The sequence below is a fragment of the Triticum urartu genome, chromosome 1A (genome assembly GCF_056163025.1).
Source record: "Triticum urartu cultivar PI428250 chromosome 1A, HENAU_Tu73, whole genome shotgun sequence".
In the NCBI taxonomy this organism is placed as follows: Eukaryota; Viridiplantae; Streptophyta; class Magnoliopsida; order Poales; family Poaceae; genus Triticum; species Triticum urartu.
Genome location: NC_141873.1, coordinates 564,619,440 through 564,628,182, shown reverse-complemented (window position 1 = coordinate 564,628,182; position 8,743 = coordinate 564,619,440). Strand labels below are relative to the sequence as shown.

The 8,743-nt window shown below is 55.3% G+C and overlaps 1 pseudogene; it reads left to right on the top strand.

The window, feature by feature from the left end:
• Window positions 1–5,909: 5,909 nt before the first annotated feature.
• On the top strand, window positions 5,910–8,411 carry LOC147992792 (uncharacterized; annotated as a pseudogene).
• The last annotated feature ends 332 nt before the right edge of the window (window positions 8,412–8,743 follow it).

The following is an 8,743-nucleotide window of genomic DNA, read 5'->3' as shown; positions in this document are numbered from 1 at the left end:
CTTGTGTTCATTGACATACGGGGTCACCAAGGTAGAGCTCTGTAGAATTGTGTAGTGTGCTTGAGACCAAGAATATCCGTCCCTGCATATTATTGAGTCTCTTCCAAGAGTGCCTTTTCCAGTCAGTCTCCCCTCATACCGCGATTTAGGGAGACCTATCTTGTTAAGGCCAGGAATGAAGTCAACACAAAACCCGATAACATCCTCTGTTTGATGGCCCATGGAGATGCTTCCTTCTGGCCTAGCGCGGTTACGGACATATTTCTTTAGGACTCCCATGAACCTCTCAAAGGGGAACATATTGTGTAGAAATACGGGCCCCAGGATGACAATCTCGTCGACTAGATGAACTAGGACGTGCGTCATGATATTGAAGAAGGATGGTGGGAACACCAGCTCGAAACTGACAAGACATTGCGCCACATCACTCCTTAGCCTTGGTACGATTTCTGGATCGATCACCTTCTGATAGATTGCATTGAGGAATGCACATAGCTTCACAATGGCTAATCGGACGTTTTCCGGTAGAAGCCCCCTCAATGCAACCGGAAGCAGTTGCGTCATAATCACGTGGCAGTCATGAGACTTTAGGTTCTGAAACTTTTTCTCTGAAACTGTATCTTCTCCACCTCCAATCCTAGAGGGCATACGACCTTCTTTGCTGCGTATGTACTGTCGGGCAATTCGTTATCCTTTGGAAGCTTCTTCTTCAATATTTTCAGTAGCTTCTCAAATCCTTTATCAGCCACAGCATTCTCTGCCTTCCACTGTAGCAATTCCAGTACGGTACCGAGCTTTGTGTTGCCATCTTCGCAATTGGGGTATAACCCTTTTTTGTGATCCTCTAACATGCGATCGAACTTCAGTTTCTCCTTTTGACTAATGCATTGCGTCCTTGCATCGACAATGACCCGGCGGAGATCATCATCATCGGGCACATCGTCTGGTTCCTCTTGATCTTCAGCAGCTTCACCCGTGGCAGCATCATTGGGCACATCGTCTGGTTCCTCTTGATCTTCACCAGCTCCCCCCGTTGCAGCATCACCGTATTCAGGGGGCACATAGTTGTCATCGTACTCTTCTTCTTCGCCGTCTTCCATCATAACCCCTATTTCTCCGTGCCTCGTCCAAACATTATAGTGTGGCATGAAACCCTTGTAAAGCAGGTGGGAGTGAAGGATTTTTCGGTTAGAGTAAGACCTCGTATTCCTACATTCAGTGCATGGACAACACATAAAACCATTCTGCTTGTTTGCCTCAGCCGCATCAAGAAACTCATGCACGCCCTTAATGTACTCGCGGGTGTGTCTGTCACCGTACATCCATTGCCGGTTCATCTGCGTGCATTATATATAATTAAATGTCCAAATTAATAGAAGTTCATCATCACATTAAAACCAAATTGCATACATAGTTCTCATCTAATAACATATAGCTCTCCAGAGCATCTAATTAATTAAACCATACATTGAAACTATGTAAAACATTTCAATGCGATCATAATCGCAACCAAGGTAACAATTGATCCAACGGCATAATGATACCAAGCCTCGGTATGAATGGCATATTTTCTAATCTTTCTAATCTTCAAGCGCATTGCATCCATCTTGATCTTGTGATCATCGATGACATCCGCAACATGCAACTCCAATATCATCTTCTCCTCCTCAATTTTTTTATTTTTTCCTCCAACAAATTGTTTTCTTCTTCAACTAAATTTAACCTCTCGACAAGGTCGGTTGGCATTTCCGATTCACATACATCCTAGATAAATAAAATCTATGTCACGTTGGTTGGCATAATTTTCATAAACAATAAATGAACCAATAGTTATAAAGATAATATACATACCAAATCCGAATAATAGACAGGACGAGGGCCGACGGGGGCGGATACCAAAACCATCGCACTATATAAGATGCAATAAAAATGTAAGAAAATGATACAAGTATCTATCTAAACATACAAGTAAGAATATTTTTCCTTTCAGAAAGAATATAAGAACAAGAGGCTCACCACGGTGGTGTCGGTGATGAGATCGGCGCGGGTGATCGATGGCGGTGAAGACGGGGACGGGGCGTGACGGACCGCTAAATCTAGACAAATCTCGAGGAAAATGGAGTTTGGAGGTCGAGCTTCGAGAGGAGAAAGCTTAAGTAGTGTGGCTCGGGCATTCCATCGAACACCTCATGTGCATAGGAGGTGAGCTAGAGCACCACAAAGCCCTCTCCCCCTCGGCCAGAAAAAACAGAGCACTGTGCTCTGCTCGCGGGCGAGGGGTATATATAGGCAATTCATTGGTCCCGGTTCGTGGCATGAACCGGGACTAAAGGGCAGCCTTTGATCCCAGTTCCAGCCACCAACCGGGACCAATGGTGGTGGGCCAGGAGGGAGGCCCTTTGGTCCCGGTTCATCCCACCAACCGGGACCAAAAGGTCCAGATGAACCGGGACCAATGGCCCACGTGGCCCGGCCGGCCCCCTGGGCTCACGAACCGGGACCAATGCCCACATTGGTCCCGGTTCTAGACTGAACCGGGACTAATAGGCTGATGCGGCCTGGACCATAGCCCTGTTTTCTACTAGTGAGAGAACCGGAGAGAAGCTCACCACGACGGGAGCAGCAACACCGACACCGAGCGCGAGGGAACCACCTCCACCGCCGTCATGCGGGAGGCCCGTGCCTCCGGCACCATCGCGGTAGCCGTCCGAACGCGGCAGCGGGGCATGCCGGGCCACCCCTGGCCCAGCCAGGCCCGAGGCGGGCCCGTTAAGCCCCACCGGCCGCGATGCAGCAGGCCGGCGTCGGCGCCGCCGGCACCCAGCCACTCGTCGCACTCCCAGTAGCCACGCCGGAGACCATCCCCGCCGCCGCCCTGCCCAGGCCCAGATGGGGCCCGAAGGGCCCAGATCTGGGCCGAGCGGACGACGCCAGATCCCGCCGCTCGTCGCCCCGCCGCCAACGGCAGCGCCGCCGCCCAGCTGCTCGCCTGCATGCGCCACGAAGCCCCGCCGCCACGCCAGACCGCCGCCGCCTAGATGCACCCCCGGAGCAGCTCCGCCCGCGCCGGAGAGCGACCGGGAGGGGAAGGGCCAGGAGGCCGCCGCCACCAGCAGCCCCGGGGCCAAGCCGGCTGCGGGCGCCGGCGACGGTGGCGAGAAGGGAGGAGGGGGGGGGGGGCTGGAGGGAGGAGACCGGTCGCGCGGCCGGTCGCCCGCGGGGGCCAACGCGGTCGCGAGAGAGAGGCCGCTTGTTTCTTTCAAAAAGTGCGTGTGCGCTTTAAAGAATTTGGGCTTAAATAGTCTATATCCCGCTGTAAAACTACGTTGCATGCAAAACAAAACAAAACCGGATTGGTTTCTTGCATGCACAGTGTAACTTTATCTCCATGCATGTTGTAAAATTACCTTGCGAGTCGTTCTGCTTACGGCCGGTGGTTTCAGTGGGACGTGCTCCTTCCTGCCCTCGTAAGTTTACCTGACTCCCAGTCCCTTTTTTCTTATGATGTGGCTTGCGTGGTTGTGGATGGACGAACAGGCTGGGGTGAAGAACACACTACACTTTTTTTTTTGCGGGAAAGGAACTAAGAACACACTACACTTACGATGAATCAAAACCAGTGGGCCATACGTCAAACCAGTAGGTCCAGTTGCTTTCATCCCTGTAGATTATTCGCCACGACCGGGATTACAAGTCTTCACACCTTCCGGAATCAGAATATACGCAAGAACGTAAGACGACCGGTGCAAGACTCTTGACGCGCTTTGGACAAAGTAGTAACACTGGCTCCAGTGAAGAATACTGATTTGGCCGCATGCTGTTGCAAATGAAATGCCCGCAGTTTTCTTTCTTCACTTTTGGCGCTTAGAAAAGTAGGCCCTCCCTCCATCTTCGCTGTACCAAAACAAAAACACACAAACATACTGCTACTAGTCGGTAACCATTTGCACTGCGGGAGTAGCGAGATGTTGGACTGGATCGTCCACGCCGTCCATGGTTTCCACGCTTTCCATGTTGCCCGCACTCTATTCGATATTATGAAGGAACGGTGGAGGGCGTATAGGCGAAGACAACAGAGGGGGTGGTGATCTGAAGGAAGCTCAAGGTGCAAGTGTTCTGATATCATATTCGCTCGTATATATATGCATGGTCAATAGTGCGTCATATGTATAGGTAAATAATCGAACGGGCCGACGTCGAGCCCTGGTCTCGTCCAAGTCGCGGCCGCTAGCGTTGTGCATCAACTGGGTCGTGAGATGGCACGACAGAGAAACACGTCATAGCACAAGGTTAGTGCCTGAGTTATATAGTTACGCCTGCGTCACTGTCCATGATCCGGATTCGTGGGATGGCGCGTGTTCAGGATCTTGATCCACAACGTCTATTTTTGCTATTATTCTCAGGGAAAAAAATATAGAAAAGCTGCAGAAGTTTGAGCAGCAAAAAAAAAATTCAAGAGTTCCTTATGTTTTTTTTAACATGATGTGTCCCTTATGTTACCCGGGCGTGCAATTGGTAGTTTTTTTAAAAAGGCTGACGGACGGCCGGCGGAAGCTTTGCGCCGGTCTCGTGGGAACCGCGTGATCATGAGAGATCCTGCGTTCCACATCCTTCCTTTTTTCCTGCCTTATCTTCTCTACCACTCGTTTTCTTATCCCCTCGCATACCTTCTCCTTCGTTCCCGCCCACTTTATTTCTCCTTCTCTTGCCAATTCATGGCCACTTCTTTCTCCCCATCGTCCATCTCTCACGTCTGCAGCACGGCACAGTGCGCTCGCTGCCCCCACCCTCCCGCGGGCAACCACCCACCCCCGTTGCGAGCTCTATCTGCTGCTGAGAGCTCAAGAACCCAACTGTTGCTGGCTTGCTGCGATGTGAGAGGACGTGGATGAGGCAACGACGAGCTGCTCCGCGCCCTCCTCTGCAATGTCGACATTGTCGAGGCGACGATGCTCGCAACCCATGCGGATGCAACAACATTGTTTGCAAGGCGCTGTGCTCCTGCATGCCTTTTATTTATTTTTATTTACCCGGTTGCAGCTTCTTAATTTGTCGTTTCCAGCTTTTGTTTCGCCGGTTGCAGCAATTTCATCCATCAGCACAAATTTTTTGATTCACCGGTCCCAACAGTTTCTTCGCCGGTAGTTAAGATAGAAACCATCAAAGGCCGTACGTTTAAAGGCCTAGCAAGACAGGCTCTGTGCTGCTGCAAGAGGGAAACACACGAGCATGTAGGTTGTTCCCCTTAAAATATGTTTTTTTCCTGCGACTTTCTTACAGAAGATGATGGAAAAAAGAAACATGACTCGCACTACTACGTTCACTTTGTGGGAACTAGCTTGAACACTCCCATCGCCTAGATTTCCAATCTGTGCAAACCAACTCTTACCTGATATACGGTTTATAAGATGAATTGTAACCTAGGTCCCGTACCGCTAGCGCTCCAGCTAAGCAGCAGGTTTGCTGTCATTGTCACCCTGAAGGAAGTGAGCATGTTGGCCAGTGTCGCGAAGCTCCCCGTGAAACTCTTGATGCCCATCGGGAGGATCTGAAAATGTTCGTTCAGAGTTGGAACTGAAGAATAATACTTTGCTAATGCATCGGTTGTGAAATTCAGATGCTTGCTCTGAATTGTTACTCACGACATCTCGCTGAATTATGGTTATCTGCCCCGCAAAAAAAGAATTATGGTTATCTGAATGCTCCTCCTGTTCTAACCTAATTTAGCAAAGGTATCATAATTCCATCAAAAAAGCCATGCCTGGAACTTGATATGCTTCAACGAGAAGAAAAGCACCGGACATAACTCACCTGCACCTCTGAATACTCTACTTGGATAGAACAATATGCCATTTATCCCACATAAATTTTGTAGTACTAGAAGGCCAGTTCCGAGCGGACGGAGAGAGATGTCTCCAACGGCTCCTGTATGGAGAGGCGATCCTACGGGGGACGGAGGGGGCGACGCGGGGGAAGCGGTGGAAAGCCGGCAGGGCTCGGCGGAGTGGACGCTGGTCAAGTCCGGCGTGGCGCCGGCGAGCGCTGCGCCCAGGGAGGGGCGGTGCGATGCGCCGGCGGGCGCTGGCGACAGGTCCGGTAGCCATTTTTAGGCCCTGGCGGGGGAGGAATCAGATGCGGAGGCGGACGCAGTCGTCGACGGGGAGGGGACGGCCCAGGGCCCGTCCCTAAGCTCGGTCGGGGATTTCGTAGCCAGGGCGGCGGAGCTCGGGGGCTCGCTTCACCCTAGCAGGCGGCGTGCCTTCGCGCCCGGGGGCCGTGGTCCTCATCGGCATGTTCCTTCGGTCGGAGCGGCGCGTCGGGCGGTCCGGTCGAGGTCTCCGCGTCGGCGGGGTGCTGGCCTCTCTGCGCCGGAGTCGGAGGTCGGGCTCCTGTTACGGGCGAGCTCGCAGAGCACAGGGGTGGCTGCTGCGCCGGCGGCGGCTGCCAAGGAGGCGGTGACGGCGTCGGAGTTGCCAGGCCCTAGGGTTGGAGCCCTGGCGCTGGCGGGCCAGGTGGGCCGGGGTGGATCCCAGGGTGCTCGGCCCACTTCGGATCCCGATCCACCCCACGAGCGGGCGGTCCATCAGGGGCAGTGCAGCCAGGCTCCCACTGGGCCTGTGGGTGGCCGGCCCGGTCCAAATGGCCCAAGCCCAGTGGATCCAGTACTTAAGTGGTTGTGGCTGCCCAGAGGAACCCTAGATCCGTCGCTAGGTTTTCCAGCCACCAAATCGGAGGTGCGCCGTCTCGGTCACTCTGCTCGCTCCCTCTTCCCCATTCCCCCTCCGCCGCCCCTCGTGCGCTCCTTTGCCGAGGTGGTGGCCATGGGTTCCAAGGGCGAGCGGCGGTTGGACAAGCGCCCCCTCCCTCCTCCTGTTGCGGTGTCGGAGCGCGGCCGCGAGCGCGAGGTGCGGTGCAAGGCGCATGGCGCGGCGCGCGAAGGCGAGTCGGGTGGATGGGGGCCGCCGCCGGCGTGGTGGGTGAAGGACCAGGAACGCAAGAAGCGGAGGAAAGAAGAGCACAAGAGAAAGGGGCTCGAGCTCAAGCGCATGGAGGAGATGCCACAGTTCCAAGGCGACCAGACCGGCGACCATTTCGCGTCGAAGAAGAAGAAGTTCAAGGCCGCGGGGCCGGCGGGCTCCAAGCTGCCGTCCTCGCTACAGGCGGGGTCGTCGAAGGGCACGGAGGCCGAGCCAATCCCGATGGAGGACGCTGACGACAGAGAGTGTTTCAAGTGTTGCAGGGCGGGGCACTTTCAGAGCTCCTGCAAGTTCGCGCCTCTCTGCATCCTCTGCTCTTAGGAGGGCCACATCTTGGCTTGCTGCCCCTCCCGTGGCAAGCCGTTGCTCCTCCAGACCATGGGCCATGCCATCCCAGGAGGGGGCTTCTTCTGCCTGCAGTTCCCCGAAGCTGCTGACGACGCGCAGAGCGGTTTCGGGGTCAATGCCGCCATCCTCTCTGCGGCCCCGGGCGTGCTGTCGAAGGAGATCTTGGAGGTGGAGGTGCCTCATCTGTTTGAGGGAGAGTGGGACTGGCAGGTGGCTCAGATCGATGAAGATTGCTTCTCCGTGGTCTTCCCGGACCCGGCGATGCTGCGCATGGCGACCCGCAGTGGCAAGATCTTTCTGTCCCTCAACAACATTACTGCTCTCATCCGCGACGCCGTGGCAGACGAACCCAAAGGAGAGTCGATGCCCGAGGTCTGGGTGAAGCTCTGGGGCATTCCCTCCAAGCACCGTAAGGTGGACCGCCTCATGGCCGGGATGACGATGCTGGGCCGCCCGCTGGTGGTAGATGAGCTGTCCTTGATCCACTCTGGCCCGGTGAGGATGCGTTTCGCCTGTCGCAAGCCCGAGAAGCTGCAGGGATCGGTTCAGCTATGGCTCAACGGAGAAGGCTACCTCATCAAGCTTGAGCGGGAGCTCGCACCTCGTCGCGGGGCTCCGGCACTTCCTCCTCCTCCGCCGCCAAGCAACAACAAGAGCCCGGATCCGGGCGACAAGGAAAAGGACAAGGAGCATGAAAAGGATCCCGATGCGAGCATGGAGGATGATTCCATTGACACGGCGGCATGGGAGAAGCTTGGCATCAGGGGGGCGAGCTCGCCACCGGTCCAGCCGCATCAAGACCGGCTTCCTCGGTGGGGCCGATGGAGACGGACATGGCCAACCAATACGGCTCCAACTTGGGGCTGGTGACTCTCCAGGTGCCGTCCGGGCTCGACAAGGGGCACACGGCCTCCTGTGACACTGGTGTGCCCGCGGGAGATCGCACGCCGATTCTGCTGTCCGTGAGCACCGTCCTCCCATCCTTGGTTGCTTCGCCGGCTTCGGGTGGGCACGACGGCAGCAAGAGTGGGTCCATGCGGCAGACGAAGAAGCTTGCGGGGCGCAAGGTGACCACAGAGGGGATCAGGCGCATGGAGTCGCTGGGCGCGCCGCCTACGCTGAGGCAGGCGGTGATGGCGCTTGCCACTCCCACCGTGCTGCCCATTGGCGACGCGCTGCTCCAGGAGGCATCCAAGGCGGCCCCGATTACCTAGGCCAAGTGGTCCAAGGCGGTGGCAGCGGCTCTGGTCCGCTCCAGCTCGCGCTCCAGGGGCGCAAAGGCTGGCCTGTCGGCGATGCAGCGGGCCCAGCTCATCCAGGCGCAGAAGAACCTCGAGACATCAGGTAACCCTCCCCCCGTTTTACGATTCTGCAGTCCTTTTCTGACGATCATTTATGTGAGGTGTTATGGGAGAGTG